A 13,805-nucleotide genomic window follows, 5' to 3' on the forward strand; every position below is an offset into this window, starting at 1 on the left:
GCCGAGATGTGCAATATTAGGCCTAATGCACACATACTTAGGCCGTTGAAAGCTTGGGTTTGGCTGTTTGCTGTCTTTGGCCCTACAAAAGTACCAAAAAAGTACACGTGGTCCTTTTGTTTTAGAGTACTGAATGGGGTGAGAATAGCTTGAGCTACCTCATCCCTTTGTGTGTATTTTACCTCAATAAACTTATTTCAATTTCAATTTCAATTTTGTTTTAGAGCGCAACAGTTGTTTTTTGTACGTTTTATAGCTAATGTAAATACTGTCATTTGTGGAGGATGGAGATACTAACAACATCCTGTGGGAGACGCAGAAAAAATAATAATAATAATAATAATTATTATATTTCATTCACCGAGGCTCTAGGAGACTCGAACCATGGACCCCAAGTGTGTGAGGCAGAGGCTCTAGGAGACTCGAACCATGGACCCCAAGTGTGTGAGGCAGAGGCTCTAGGAGACTCGAACCATGGACCCCAAGTGTGTGAGGCAGAGGCTCTAGGAGACTCGAGCCATGGACCCCAAGTGTGTGAGGCAGAGGCTCTAGGAGACTCGAACCATGGACCCCAAGTGTGTGAGGCAGAGGCTCTAGGAGACTCGAACCATGGACCCCAAGTGTGTGAGGCAGAGGCTCTAGGAGACTCGAACCATGGACCCCAAGTGTGTGAGGCAGAGGCTCTAGGAGACTCGAACCATGGACCCCAAGTGTGTGAGGCAGAGGCTCTATAGGAGACTCGAACCATGGACCCCAAGTGTGTGAGGCAGAGGCTCTAGGAGACTCGAGCCATGGACCCCAAGTGTGTGAGGCAGAGGCTCTAGGAGACTCGAGCCATGGACCCCAAGTGTGTGAGGCAGAGGCTCTAGGAGACTCGAACCATGGACCCCAAGTGTGTGAGGCAGAGGCTCTAGGAGACTCGAACCATGGACCCCAAGTGTGTGAGGCAGAGGCTCTAGGAGACTCGAACCATGGACCCCAAGTGTGTGAGGCAGAGGCTCTAGGAGACTCGAACCATGGACCCCAAGTGTGTGAGGCAGAGGCTCTAGGAGACTCGAGCCATGGACCCCAAGTGTGTGAGGCAGAGGCTCTAGGAGACTCGAACCATGGACCCCAAGTGTGTGAGGCAGAGGCTCTAGGAGACTCGAACCATGGACCCCAAGTGTGTGAGGCAGAGGCTCTAGGAGACTCGAACCATGGACCCCAAGTGTGTGAGGCAGAGGCTCTAGGAGACTCGAGCCATGGACCCCAAGTGTGTGAGGCAGAGGCTCTAGGAGACTCGAACCATGGACCCCAAGTGTGTGAGGCAGAAGCTCTAGGAGACTCGAACCATGGACCCCAAGTGTGTGAGGCAGAGGCTCTAGGAGACTCGAGCCATGGACCCCAAGTGTGTGAGGCAGAGGCTCTAGGAGACTCGAACCATGGACCCCAAGTGTGTGAGGCAGAGGCTCTAGGAGACTCGAACCATGGACCCCAAGTGTGTGAGGCAGAGGCTCTAGGAGACTCGAACCATGGACCCCAAGTGTGTGAGGCAGAGGCTCTAGGAGACTCGAACCATGGACCCCAAGTGTGTGAGGCAGAGGCTCTAGGAGACTCGAACCATGGACCCCAAGTGTGTGAGGCAGAGGCTCTAGGAGACTCGAACCATGGACCCCAAGTGTGTGAGGCAGAGGCTCTAGGAGACTCGAACCATGGACCCCAAGTGTGTGAGGCAGAGGCTCTAGGAGACTCGAACCATGGACCCCAAGTGTGTGAGGCAGAGGCTCTAGGAGACTCGAACCATGGACCCCAAGTGTGTGAGGCAGAGGCTCTAGGAGACTCGAACCATGGACCCCAAGTGTGTGAGGCAGAGGCTCTAGGAGACTCGAACCATGGACCCCAAGTGTGTGAGGCAGAGGCTCTAGGAGACTCGAACCATGGACCCCAAGTGTGTGAGGCAGAGGCTTTAGGAGACTCGAACCATGGACCCCAAGTGTGTGAGGCAGAGGCTCTAGGAGACTCGAACCATGGACCCCAAGTGTGTGAGGCAGAGGCTCTAGGAGACTCGAACCATGGACCCCAAGTGTGTGAGGCCGAGGCTCTAGGAGACTCGAACCATGGACCCCAAGTGTGTGAGGCAGAGGCTCTAGGAGACTCGAACCATGGACCCCAAGTGTGTGAGGCAGAGGCTCTAGGAGACTCGAACCATGGACCCCAAGTGTGTGAGGCAGAGGCTCTAGGAGACTCGAGCCATGGACCCCAAGTGTGTGAGGCAGAGGCTCTAGGAGACTCGAACCATGGACCCCAAGTGTGTGAGGCAGAGGCTCTAGGAGACTCGAGCCATGGACCCCAAGTGTGTGAGGCAGAGGCTCTAGGAGACTCGAGCCATGGACCCCAAGTGTGTGAGGCAGAGGCTCTAGGAGACTCGAACCATAGACCCCAAGTGTATGAGGCAGAGGCTCTAGGAGACTCGAACCATGGACCCCAAGTGTGTGAGGCAGAGCCTCTATCCACTCAGCTATGAGTAGTCTTAATAGGGGAAAAGAATCCAGAAGTAATTACTTCCGCTCTGCTGGAATTTTCATCTTCCCTTGAATACTACTGAAGCTCAGGAGGAAATATTGATCCATGCCTACGTCTTATAAATTTATTTATATGGTACACAGAAATCACAATAGCGTGATGTATCAAATGAACAAATCAACAAGGGCCGTGACGAGGATTCGAACCTGCGTCCGAGAGCATCCCGGACGCTGCCTTAATCGAGTGAGTTACGACGTGGATAAGAATTGCAACCAGAAATTCTACTAAATTTACTTGGATTCTGTAGCCTCTCCGAGACACAAACCTGGATTTTACACAGTTTCCACATGCACTCGAGCTATGTCAATAGGTCGTTCTACCTCATCGACCTTACTTCATTACACACAGAAATAACAATAGCGTGATGTATCAAGTGAACAAATCAATCAGGGCCGTGACGAGGATTCGAACCTCGTCACGTAGGTTGACGGACATGGTTGACGGACGAACTCGGACGTAGGAACACACTCACACAAAAAATAAGTGGAACATCTGGATCGAACGAACTTTGTAACACAGCATGAACATGGGTTCAGGGATGGCAAGTCCTGCCTCACAGGGTTAATTCAATTCTTCGACCAGGCAACAAAAATCAGGCAAGAAAGAGAGGGGTGGGCAGACTGCTTATTTTTGGATTGCCAGAAAGCCTTTGACACAGTACCACACCAGAGGCTAGTGAAAAAGCTGGAGATGCAGGCTGGAGTGAAAGGGAAGGTACTCCATTGGATAAGGGAGTACCTAAGCAACAGAAGACAGCGAGTCATTATGAGGGGTGAGGTCTCAGATTGGCGAGACGTCACAAGTGGAGTCCCGCAGGGTTCAGTCCTTGGACCTATACCGTTTCTGATATATGTAAATGATCTCCCAGAGGGTATAGAATCGTTCCTCTCATTGTTTGCTGATGATACAAAAATTATGAGGAAGATTAAAACAGAGGATGATAGTAGGAGGCTACAAAATGACCTAGACAGACTGAATGAATGGTCCAACAAATGGCTACTAAAGTTCAACCCGAGTAAATGCAAGGTCATGAAACTAAGCGGTGGAAACAGGAGGCCTGACACAGGATACCGAATGGGAAATGAAGTACTTCATGAAACGGACAGAGAGAAAGATGTAGGAGTTGATATCACACCAAACCTGTCTCCTGAAACCCACATAAAAAGAATTACATCTGCGGAATACGCGAGGCTGGCTAACATCAGAACAGCCTTAAGGAACCTGTGTAAGGAATCATTCAGAACCTTGTACACAGCATATGTAAGACCAATCCTGGAGTATGCGGCCCCAGCATGGAGCCCGTACCTTGTCAAGCACAAGACGAAGTTCGAAAAAGTTCAGAGATATGCCACTAAACTAGTCCCAGAACTACGAGGCATGAGTTACGAGGAAAGGCTGCGTAAAATACACCTCACGACACTGGAAGACAGAAGAGTAAGAGGAGACATGATCGCTACCTACAAAATTTTCAGAGGAATTGACAGGGTAGATAAGGATAAACTTTTTAACACAGGTGGTACGCGAACAAGGGGACACATGTAGAGACTGAGTACCAAAATGAGCCACAGGGACGTTAGAAAGAATTTTTTCAGTGTCAAAGTAGTTATTAACAGATGGACTGCATTAGGCAGTGATGTGGTGGAGGCTGACTCCATACACAGTTTTAAATGTAGATATGATAGAGCCCAGTAGGCTCAGAAATCTATACATCAGTTGATTGACAGTTGAGAGGCGGGGCCAAAGAGCCAGAGCTCAACCCCTACAAGCACAATTAGGTGAGTACAATTAGGTGAGTACGCACACACACACACACACACACACACACACACACACACACACACACACACACACACACACACACACACACACACATATACACACACAAAGTTAGAGATGATTCAGAGGTATGCCACCAGACTCGTCCCGGAACTTAGAGGCATGAGCTAGGAAGAAAGGCTAAAGGAGCTGAACCTCACGTTCCTGGAAAACAGAAGAGTAAGGGGAGGCATGATAATCACCTACACAATTCTCAGAGCAATTGACAGGGAGGACAAAGACAAACTCTTTTGCACGGGTGGAACACGAACAAGGGGACACAGGTGGAAACATAGTACCAAAATGAGCCACAGGGACGTTAGAAAGAATTTCTTCAGTGTCAGAGTAGTTAACAGATGGACTGCATTAGGCAGTGATGTGGTGGAGGCTGACTCCATACACAGTTTCAAATGAAGATATGATAGAGCCCAGTAGGCTCAGGAATTTGTACACCAGTTGATTGACGGTTGAGAGGCGGAATATATATATATATATATATATATATATATATATATATATATATATATATATATATATATATATATATATATATATATATATATATATATATATATATATTGGTGTATACTGGCAGCAGGTTTTCTTTCAAACATGTTTCATTGAATATGACCGCATATTCTGTATTTATTATTTTCTGGTTTAGGGCTTCTATCCCTCTAACTATTTTCTTAGCATCAGGGCTTAATTGAAATAAACCATGGAGGTTCGAAACGTCGTGCAAATTATACAAATAAGTGTAATACACTCTATAGTAAATCACTTCTTTTCTTCACCTTAAAAGTACGAAAATGAGTTTTGGAGAACTCCTATTTCAATTAAGCCCTGATGCTAAGAAAATAGTTAGAGGGATAGAAGCCCTAAACCAGAAAATAATAAATACAGAATATGCGGTCATATTCAATGAAATATATATATATATATATATATATATATATATATATATATATATATATATATATATATATATATATATATATATATATATATATATATATATACACATTCCATCTCCCCATATTCTTACCCATTCACCCATATTACCCCTTCACTGCCATATGCCCCATCCCCTATCCCACCGACCCCCCCTCCCCTATCCTACCGTCCCTCTCCCTCATGCCCTAAATAATATACCAAGAAAGACTCTGGACTGTAAGAGGTGCTGAACGAGGCAGTTTAACTGGTCAAGTCATTTATGTGAAGCTAATGGTCAGGAGTTATAATTGGATAGCTTGGGTGACGAGCGTTGCCTCGGGTGAGGGGGGGGGTGTTCTCTCCTGGGGAGGGTGTGGGGTGCAGTGCAGAGGGTGGGGGAGAGTGGGGGATATGGGGAGGAAGTGTAAGGGAGGAGGGAGTGTGAGGAACAAGGAGTTTTGTGGAGTGGTGTGTTAGGAGGGGGAGGGAGGGGGCTATATGTGTGGGGTGTTTGTGGGGGGGAGAGGGGGATGGAAAGTGGAAGGTGTATGGAGTATGGGTAATGGGGGGAGGGAGGGAGGGAGGGGGGAGGTGCATGAGGTGGTGATGTAAATTTAGAGAGGGAGGGAGGGAGAGGGAGGGGGTTGTTGTGGGGAGGAAAAGGAAGGGGGATTGTGTTGACTTGCGGGGGGAGAGATCGGGAGTGAGTGCAACTGGGGAGTGTCGGAGGAAGAGTGAGAGAGAGAGAGAGAGAGAGAGAGAGAGAGAGAGAGAGAGAGAGAGAGAGAGAGAGAGAGAGAGAGAGAGAGAGAGAGGGAGAGAGAGAGAGAGAGAGAGAGAGAGAGGATCAACTAGTCAACAAGTTTGTAATATATGTGAAGTTCTACACACGTTACCACATAATGTTTTCATTTAACATATCCAAATTTCCCATGTGGTGTCCCGTGGGTGGACCCTGGCTGGGAGAACCCCCCCCCCCCCAGGCACCACCTGGCTGGGAGAACCCCCCCCCAGGCACCACCTGGCTGGGAGACCCCCCAGGCACCACCTGGCTGGGAACCCCCCCCCCCCCAAGACACCACCTGGCTGGGAGACCCCCCCCCCCCAAGGCACCTCCTGGCTGGGAGACCCGCCCCCCCCCCAGGCACCACCTGGCTGGGAAACCCCCCCCCCCCAGGCACCACCTGGCTGGGAGATCCCCCCCCCAGGCACCACCTGGCTGGGAGAACCCCCCCAGGCACCACCTGGCTGGGAGACCCCCCCAGGCACCACCTGGCTGGGAGACCCCCCCCAGGCACCACCTGGCTGGGAGATCCCCCCAAGGCACCACCTGATTGGGAGAACCCCCCCCCCCCCCAAGGCACCACCTGGCTGGGAGACCCCCACCCCCCCAAGGCACCACCTGGCTGGGAGACCCCCCCCCAAGGCACCACCTGGCTGAGAGACCCCCCCCAAGGCACCACCTGGCTGAGAGACCCCCCCCAAGGCACCACCTGGCTGAGAGACCCCTCCAAGGCACCACCTGGCTGGGAGACCCCTCCCCCAGGCTCCACCTGGCTGGGAGACCCCCCCCCCCAGGCACCACCTGGCTGGGAGAACCCCCCAGGCACCACCTGGCAGGGAGACCCCCCCCAGGCACCACCTGGCTGGGAGACCCCCCCAAGGCACCACCTGCCTGGGAGACCCCCCCCCCAAGGCTCCACCTGGCTGGGAGACCCCCCCCAAGGCTCCACCTGGCTGGGAGGCCCCCCCCCCCAAGGCACCACCTGGCTGGGAGACCCCCCCCCCAAGGCACCACCTGGCTGAGAGATCCCCCCCCCAAGGCACCACCTGGCTGGGATACCCCCCCCCAAGGCACCACCTGGCTGAGAGACCCCCCCCCCCAAGGCACCACCTGGCTTGGGAGACCCCCCCCCCCAGGCACCACCTGGCTGGGAGACCCCCCCCCCAGGCACCACCTGGCTGGGAGACCCCCCCAGGCTCCACCTGGCTGGGAGACCCCCCCCCAGGCACCACCTGGCTGGGAGACCCCCCCCAAGGCACCACCTGGCTGGGAGACCCCCCCCAAAGGCACCACCTGGCTGGGAGACCCCCTCCCCCCAGGCTCCACCTGGCTGGGAGACCCCCCCCCCCCAGGCACCACCTGGCTGGGAGACCCCCCCAGGCACCACCTGGCTGGGAGACCCCCCCCCCAGGCACCACCTGGCTGGGAGACCCCCCTTAGGCACCACCTGGCTGGGAGACACCCCCAAGGCACCACTGGCTGGGAGACCCCCCCCCCATGGCTCCACCTGGCTGGAAGACCCCCCCCCCAAGGCACCACCTGGCTGAGAGACCCCCCCCCCCAAGGCACCACCTGGCAGAGGCCCCCCCCCCAAGGCACCACCTGGCTGGGAGACCCCCCCCCAAGGCACCACCTGGCTGGGAGACCCCCCCCCCCCAAAGGCACCACCTGGCTGGGAGACCCCCCCCCCCCAAGGCACCACCTGGCTGGGAGAACCCCCCCCCCCCCAAGGAACCACCTGGCTGAGAGCCCCCCCCCCCCCCAAGGCACCACCTGGCTGGGAGACCCCCCCCAAGGCACCACCTGGCTGGGAGACCCCCCCCCCAAGGCTCCACCTGGCTGGGAGGCCCCCCCCAAGGCACCACCTGGCAGAGGCCCCCCCCCCAAGGCACCACCTGGCAGAGGCCCCCCCCCCCAAGGCACCACCTGGCTGAGAGACACACAAGAGACAGGTGGAGACCTATGCCCCAGCAGCCATATACCCCTCCGGCCCTCAGCCAGCCTGCCAACAGTGCTCTACTGACGAAACCATTTGATTTTCCGGCCTGTATCACGCCATAAATCGCGCCCTGTTTGATCATTGGCCACAAGTATCCCAGGTATGTTTCAACCTTCGTATACTCCGTATACCTTTAGTATACTTAGTAAACTCCGGCCAACCTTAGTATACTCCAGCATACAGCCTATTCCTACAGCTCGCAGACTTCATTTACTCGGTCTTAGCCCTTAAGTAAGTCCTAGGTTCGAATTTCGGCCGGCGAATTTTTGGTGGCAAACTTTTGAACCTTTTCCAGCCAAGTCTTATGCTTGACTAAATATGGACTCCATGCTGGAGCTGCATACTCCAGGATTGGTCTGACATATGTGGTATAAAAGTTCTGAATGATTCCTTACATAAGTTTCTTTAGGCCGTTCTTATGTTGGCCAACCGGGCATATGCCGCTGATGTTTTCCTCTTGATATGGGCTGCAGAAGACAGGTCTGGCGTGATATCAACCCCCAAGTCTTTTTCTTTCTCTGACTCTTGAAGTATTTCATCTCCCAGATGATACCTTGTATCTGGCCTCCTGCTCCCTACACCTAACTTCATTACATTACATTTGCTTGGGTTAAACTCTAACATTTGTTCGACCATTCCTACAGCTTATCCAGGCCTTCTTGAAGTCTCAAGCTGTCCTCTTCTCTCTTAATCCTTCTCATAATTTTGGCGTCGTCATCCAGCATTAAGAGGAATGAGTCTATACCCTCTGCGAGTTCATCTACGTATATCAGAAACAGGATAGGTCCGACTACAGAGCCCTGTGGGACTCCACTGGTGACTTCACCCTAATATGAGGTCTCACCCCCTTCACAGTAACTCTCTGCTTCCTATTGCTTAGGTACTCCCTTATCCACTGGAACGCCCTGTGTGTTTGTGTATGTGTACTCACCTAGTTGTACTCACCTAGTTGTGTTTGCGGGGGTTGAGCTCTGGCTCTTTGGTCCCGCCTCTCAACCGTCAATCAACAGGTATACAGGTTCCTGAGCCTATTGGGCTCTATCATATCTACACTTGAAACTGTGTATGGAGTCAGCCTCCACCACATCTCTTCCTAATGCATTCCATTTGTCAACCACTCTGACACTAAAAAAGTTCTTTCTAATATCTCTGTGGCTCATTTGGGCACTCAGTTTCCATTTGTGTCCCCTTGTGCGTGTTCCCCTTGTGTTAAATAGACTGTCTTTATCTACCCTATCAATTCCCTTCAGAATCTTGAATGTGGTGATCATATCCCCCCTAACTCTTCTGTCTTCCAGCGAAGTGAGGTTTAATTCCCGTAGTCTCTCCTCGTAGCTCATACCTCTCAGCTCGGGTACTAGTCTGGTGGCAAACCTTTGAACCTTTTCCAGTTTAGTCTCATCCTTGACTAGACATGGACTCCATGCTGGGGCTGCATACTCCAGGAGTATGTGTGTGTGTGTGTGTGTGTGTGTGTGTGTGTGTGTGTGTGTGTGTGTGTGTGTGTGTGTGTGTGAACTTAGACACAATCAGACAATAATCGCGACACGCTTCAACACAATATGTCACGAATAATTAATGACAATAACCCCGCCCCGTCCTGACCTCAGCGCCACCTGGGGGGGGGGGGTCCCCGCCCCCAAACTACACCCCCGGGGTACCCTACCCCAAACTACCCCCCCCCCCCTCCCGGGTCATTAATCACCACCACTGGCAATTAACTGCGGCTGCGGCTTGCTAGAGGCATTCACACTCCTGGTAGTGCTGTCAAATAACCAAACAAAGACAAAATTAGCATTAATAAAACAAACAAAGACAAAATTAGCATTAATAAAACAATCAGTCAAATCATAGATAATTGACAATTAACAAACAAAATAAATAATGACGTTATCATTAACAGCTTTACTAATAATGTTTGAATCATAATAATAACAATAATATATTATAGTTGGTAGTAAATGAATCTTTATAAAGGTTGAACTATAGATCTGTGATAAGGTTTTCTTCACTATTAAAATTTTTGGGAGTCCTCTTGAGGTTATCTTGAGATGATTTCGTGGCTTAGCGTCCCCGCGGCCCGGTCCTCGACCAGGCCTCCTCCTGTCCTGTCTAAGGTTTTATCTCAAGTTGCTAGATCTTATCTCAAGTTGCTAGATCTTATATTTAGTGGCTAGGACTTATCTCAAGTTGTTAGATCTTATCTCAAGTTGCTAGATCTTATCTCAAGTTGCTAGATCTTATCTCAAGTTGCTAGATCTTATCTCAAGTTGCTAGATCTTATCTCAAGTTGCTAGATCTTATCCCAAGTTGCTAGATCTTATCTCAAGTTGCTAGATCTCATCTCAAGTTGCTAGATCTTATCCCAAGTTGCTAGATCTTATCTCAAGTTGCTAGATCTTATCTCAAGTTGCTAGAAGGCATCTCAAGGTGTTAAGAAGAACAAGGTGGAGCTACACAGGCGGTCCACTTGACCGACACTTGCCAGCGGCACTCGTTCAGACCCTGGCTCAACCTGTCCGTCCTCGCGAGTTATCCCAACGGACAGAAAATGATGTACCAAATTTCCCGAACCTAACCTAATCTCACCGATGGCTCCGAGTATAGAAAACGTCGTTGTTTGCGAGCCGCTATGATTTATGGTACATTATATTTGGCCCCGTTGGGGATTTTGAGGTCAAAAGACCATGTACAATTCGACAGGACGAGTTGTACCTGAACAAAACACTTGCATAGTTCCACACAAAGCATGTTCACAATACAACCTCACAATACAACCTCACAATACAACCTCACAATACAACCTCACAATACAACCTCACAATACAACCTCACAATACAACCTCACAATACAACCTCACAATACAACCTCACAATACAACCTCACAATACAACCTCACAATACAACCTCACAATACAACCTCACAATACAACCTCACAATACAACCTCACAATACAACCTCACAATACAACCTCACAATACAACCTCACAATACAACTTCACAATACAACACAAACGTAACAAAAATAATGCAATATGAGAAGCAACGGCTCGCAAGAATCCTCGTTTTCCATGCATCGGGGGATTAGGTTAGGTGGGTGGTTTGGGTGTGTGTGTGTATGTGCGTTTCAAGTCAGGTTAGAACGATGGATTTAGTACGTTGCGGCGGCAAGCTGAGAGATTAAGAAGGCTGTTGTGAGCTGCTAAACAGTTTCCTTGTCTAACAAGGTGTCTCGATCGCCTTTGACCACCAGAGTGATATGTTGCTTTCACACGAATGCGTCCAATCACTTGGGCTGGACGGTAGAGCGACGGTCTCGCTTCTTGCTGGTCGGAGCTCAATCCCCGACCGTCCAAGTGGTTGGGCGCCATTCTTCCCCATTCCCTCCGTCCTATCCTAAGCCCTTATCCTCATAGCTCTTCCAAATACTATACAATCGTAGTGGCTTATATAATGCTTTCCCCTGAAAATTTCCTTTTCCTTTGCATGAATGTCGACGATCGTATCATTCATAACATACAATTGAAGACAATCATTTGTGACAATCGTTTGCCAGCAATTCAACTGGCTATGGCAACAATCTGACAACGAGAACATACAATCACTCCAACCAATTCAAACATCTTTAAACACCTCCAACCAAATAAAGACGCCTTCAAACATCTTGACTGCTCTCTAGGGTTTGAGAAAACAAACGAACCAAAACTGTCACAGATAATTGTACATAATAATTGCATTTTTATTTATCGGACAAGAATATCCGACAAATAATGGAGAATGTTATAACAATAATATTATTAAATATACAAGTAATAATAAATCAAAACAATCAAATATATATTCGTAAATGTTATTACATGATTAAAATTATTTGTTGTATAAATTGTCAAGCAGTTGTCTCATGTTCCTTATAGTGGATGTTCCTTATTGTGGATGTTCCTTATAGTGGGTGATCCTTATAGTGAATGCACCTTATAATGGGTGCTCCTTACAGTGGGTGCTCCATATAGCTGATGTTCTATAAGTGGGCCGCCATGCTACTTCTGATGAAACACGCTACACTACGTTACTTTCCCTTAAAACATTCTACAAATAACCTCTTGTCCACGGAACACAAAATGGATTAATGAGTCCTGAAAGACATTAATGATTGAAGAAGACGTGACGACCTCCCTTAATTACAGTACACCAACCAAAAGGCTGAGTTAATTACACACAGAGATCACACTAACGTGATGCATTAAATGAACAAATCCACAAGGGCCGTGACGAGGAATCCTCGTCACGGCCCTTGTGGATTTGTTCGGCTGAGTTAATAATACATCTTTAAGAGCAAGAAGATCACTATATACCTTGACCATGAAAAAACTCTCTTGACACCAAACGAAAAGTCTTGAAAGGGGGACGAATGTCGTCTAGGTGCCTTCACGAGCCGATTTTGGAGAATTTCAGTCGCAATGATCCCGAGCACACAGGCAAGACAGCATCTCTTTCAAGGCCCGTTCAAGGGCCCCAAAAAGCCCGTTCAAGGACCCCTTAAGGCCCATTCAAGGCCTCTTCAAGGCCTCTTCAAGACCCCCTTCAAGGAGCAAACGACCTCGATACACAGCTAGATCATCCTCGGAGAGAGATCCTGTTAAACTACACTAAAAATAATTGACAGATAAAATATTAATAAATATATATAAATAATAAAATATATAAAATATAAACAGACACTATTCACATGAAGGAAACTCAGCCACCTTATCTGAGTAGCTGAATCTAAATAAAGCAACAACGTCCAGGTATTGATCTGAAATGAGGTTCTGAATGATTCCTTACACAAGTTTATGAAGGTAGTTCTTATGCTCGCCAGCCTTGCATTCGCCGCTGATGTTATCCTTTTGATGTGGGCTTCAAGGGGATAGGTCTGGTGTGATGCAACCCCCCCTGAACTTTCTCTCTTCCTGACTCCTGAAGGATTTCCTCTCCTCAGTTGGTACCTTGTGTTTGGCCTCGTGCTCCCTACGCCGATCTATCTGTATTTATTTCTGTCTGTCTCTCTGTTTCTTTTGTTATGTATCTCTCTATCAGTCCCCCCTATTCTCTTTCTTTCTCTCTCTCTAATACAAAATATAATCGTCTATAATTGATGTATGGGTAGTCGCCGGTGATCAGAGCTATGTGAAATACTAAAAAAGAGAATAGTTGCTCCTTTACGCTGAGACTGTCCTGAAAATCCTTCCAAGCTGAGGGAAGATCGTCTGTTTTATGGGACTACGGGCAAATTATAGATAACAGAAAATTTCTGTTAATTTTTCCGTTATCAGTGAATATAATGTATATTACTATAAGTAAAATTAGTTTGTAAAAAGATTGTTTTCAAAGTATTTAACTGACACACACAGAGATCACACTAACGTGATGCATCAAATGAACAAAATTTTGGGGATGTCTGGGATGCTCCCAGACGCAGGTTCGAATCCTCGTCACTGCCCTTGTGGATTTGTATATTTAACTGTGTAGCTGTTGGGCAGTGTCAAAAACCGTTGTGTGTGTGTGTGGGTGTGGGGGGGGGGGGGGGACGGGGGGTCTGAATGTGACCCTGGCACGCTGTTCCTTTTGGACTTCTGGCCACTCCAACCAGCCTATGTTCATCCCGAACCCCAGACCATTCTCTCTGTTAATTTGGGTAAAGTTACCCCCCAAGCGTGTGACATCTAACTTT

Source organism: Procambarus clarkii, chromosome 39 (genome assembly GCF_040958095.1).
Source record: "Procambarus clarkii isolate CNS0578487 chromosome 39, FALCON_Pclarkii_2.0, whole genome shotgun sequence".
NCBI classification, from domain to species: domain Eukaryota; kingdom Metazoa; phylum Arthropoda; class Malacostraca; order Decapoda; family Cambaridae; genus Procambarus; species Procambarus clarkii.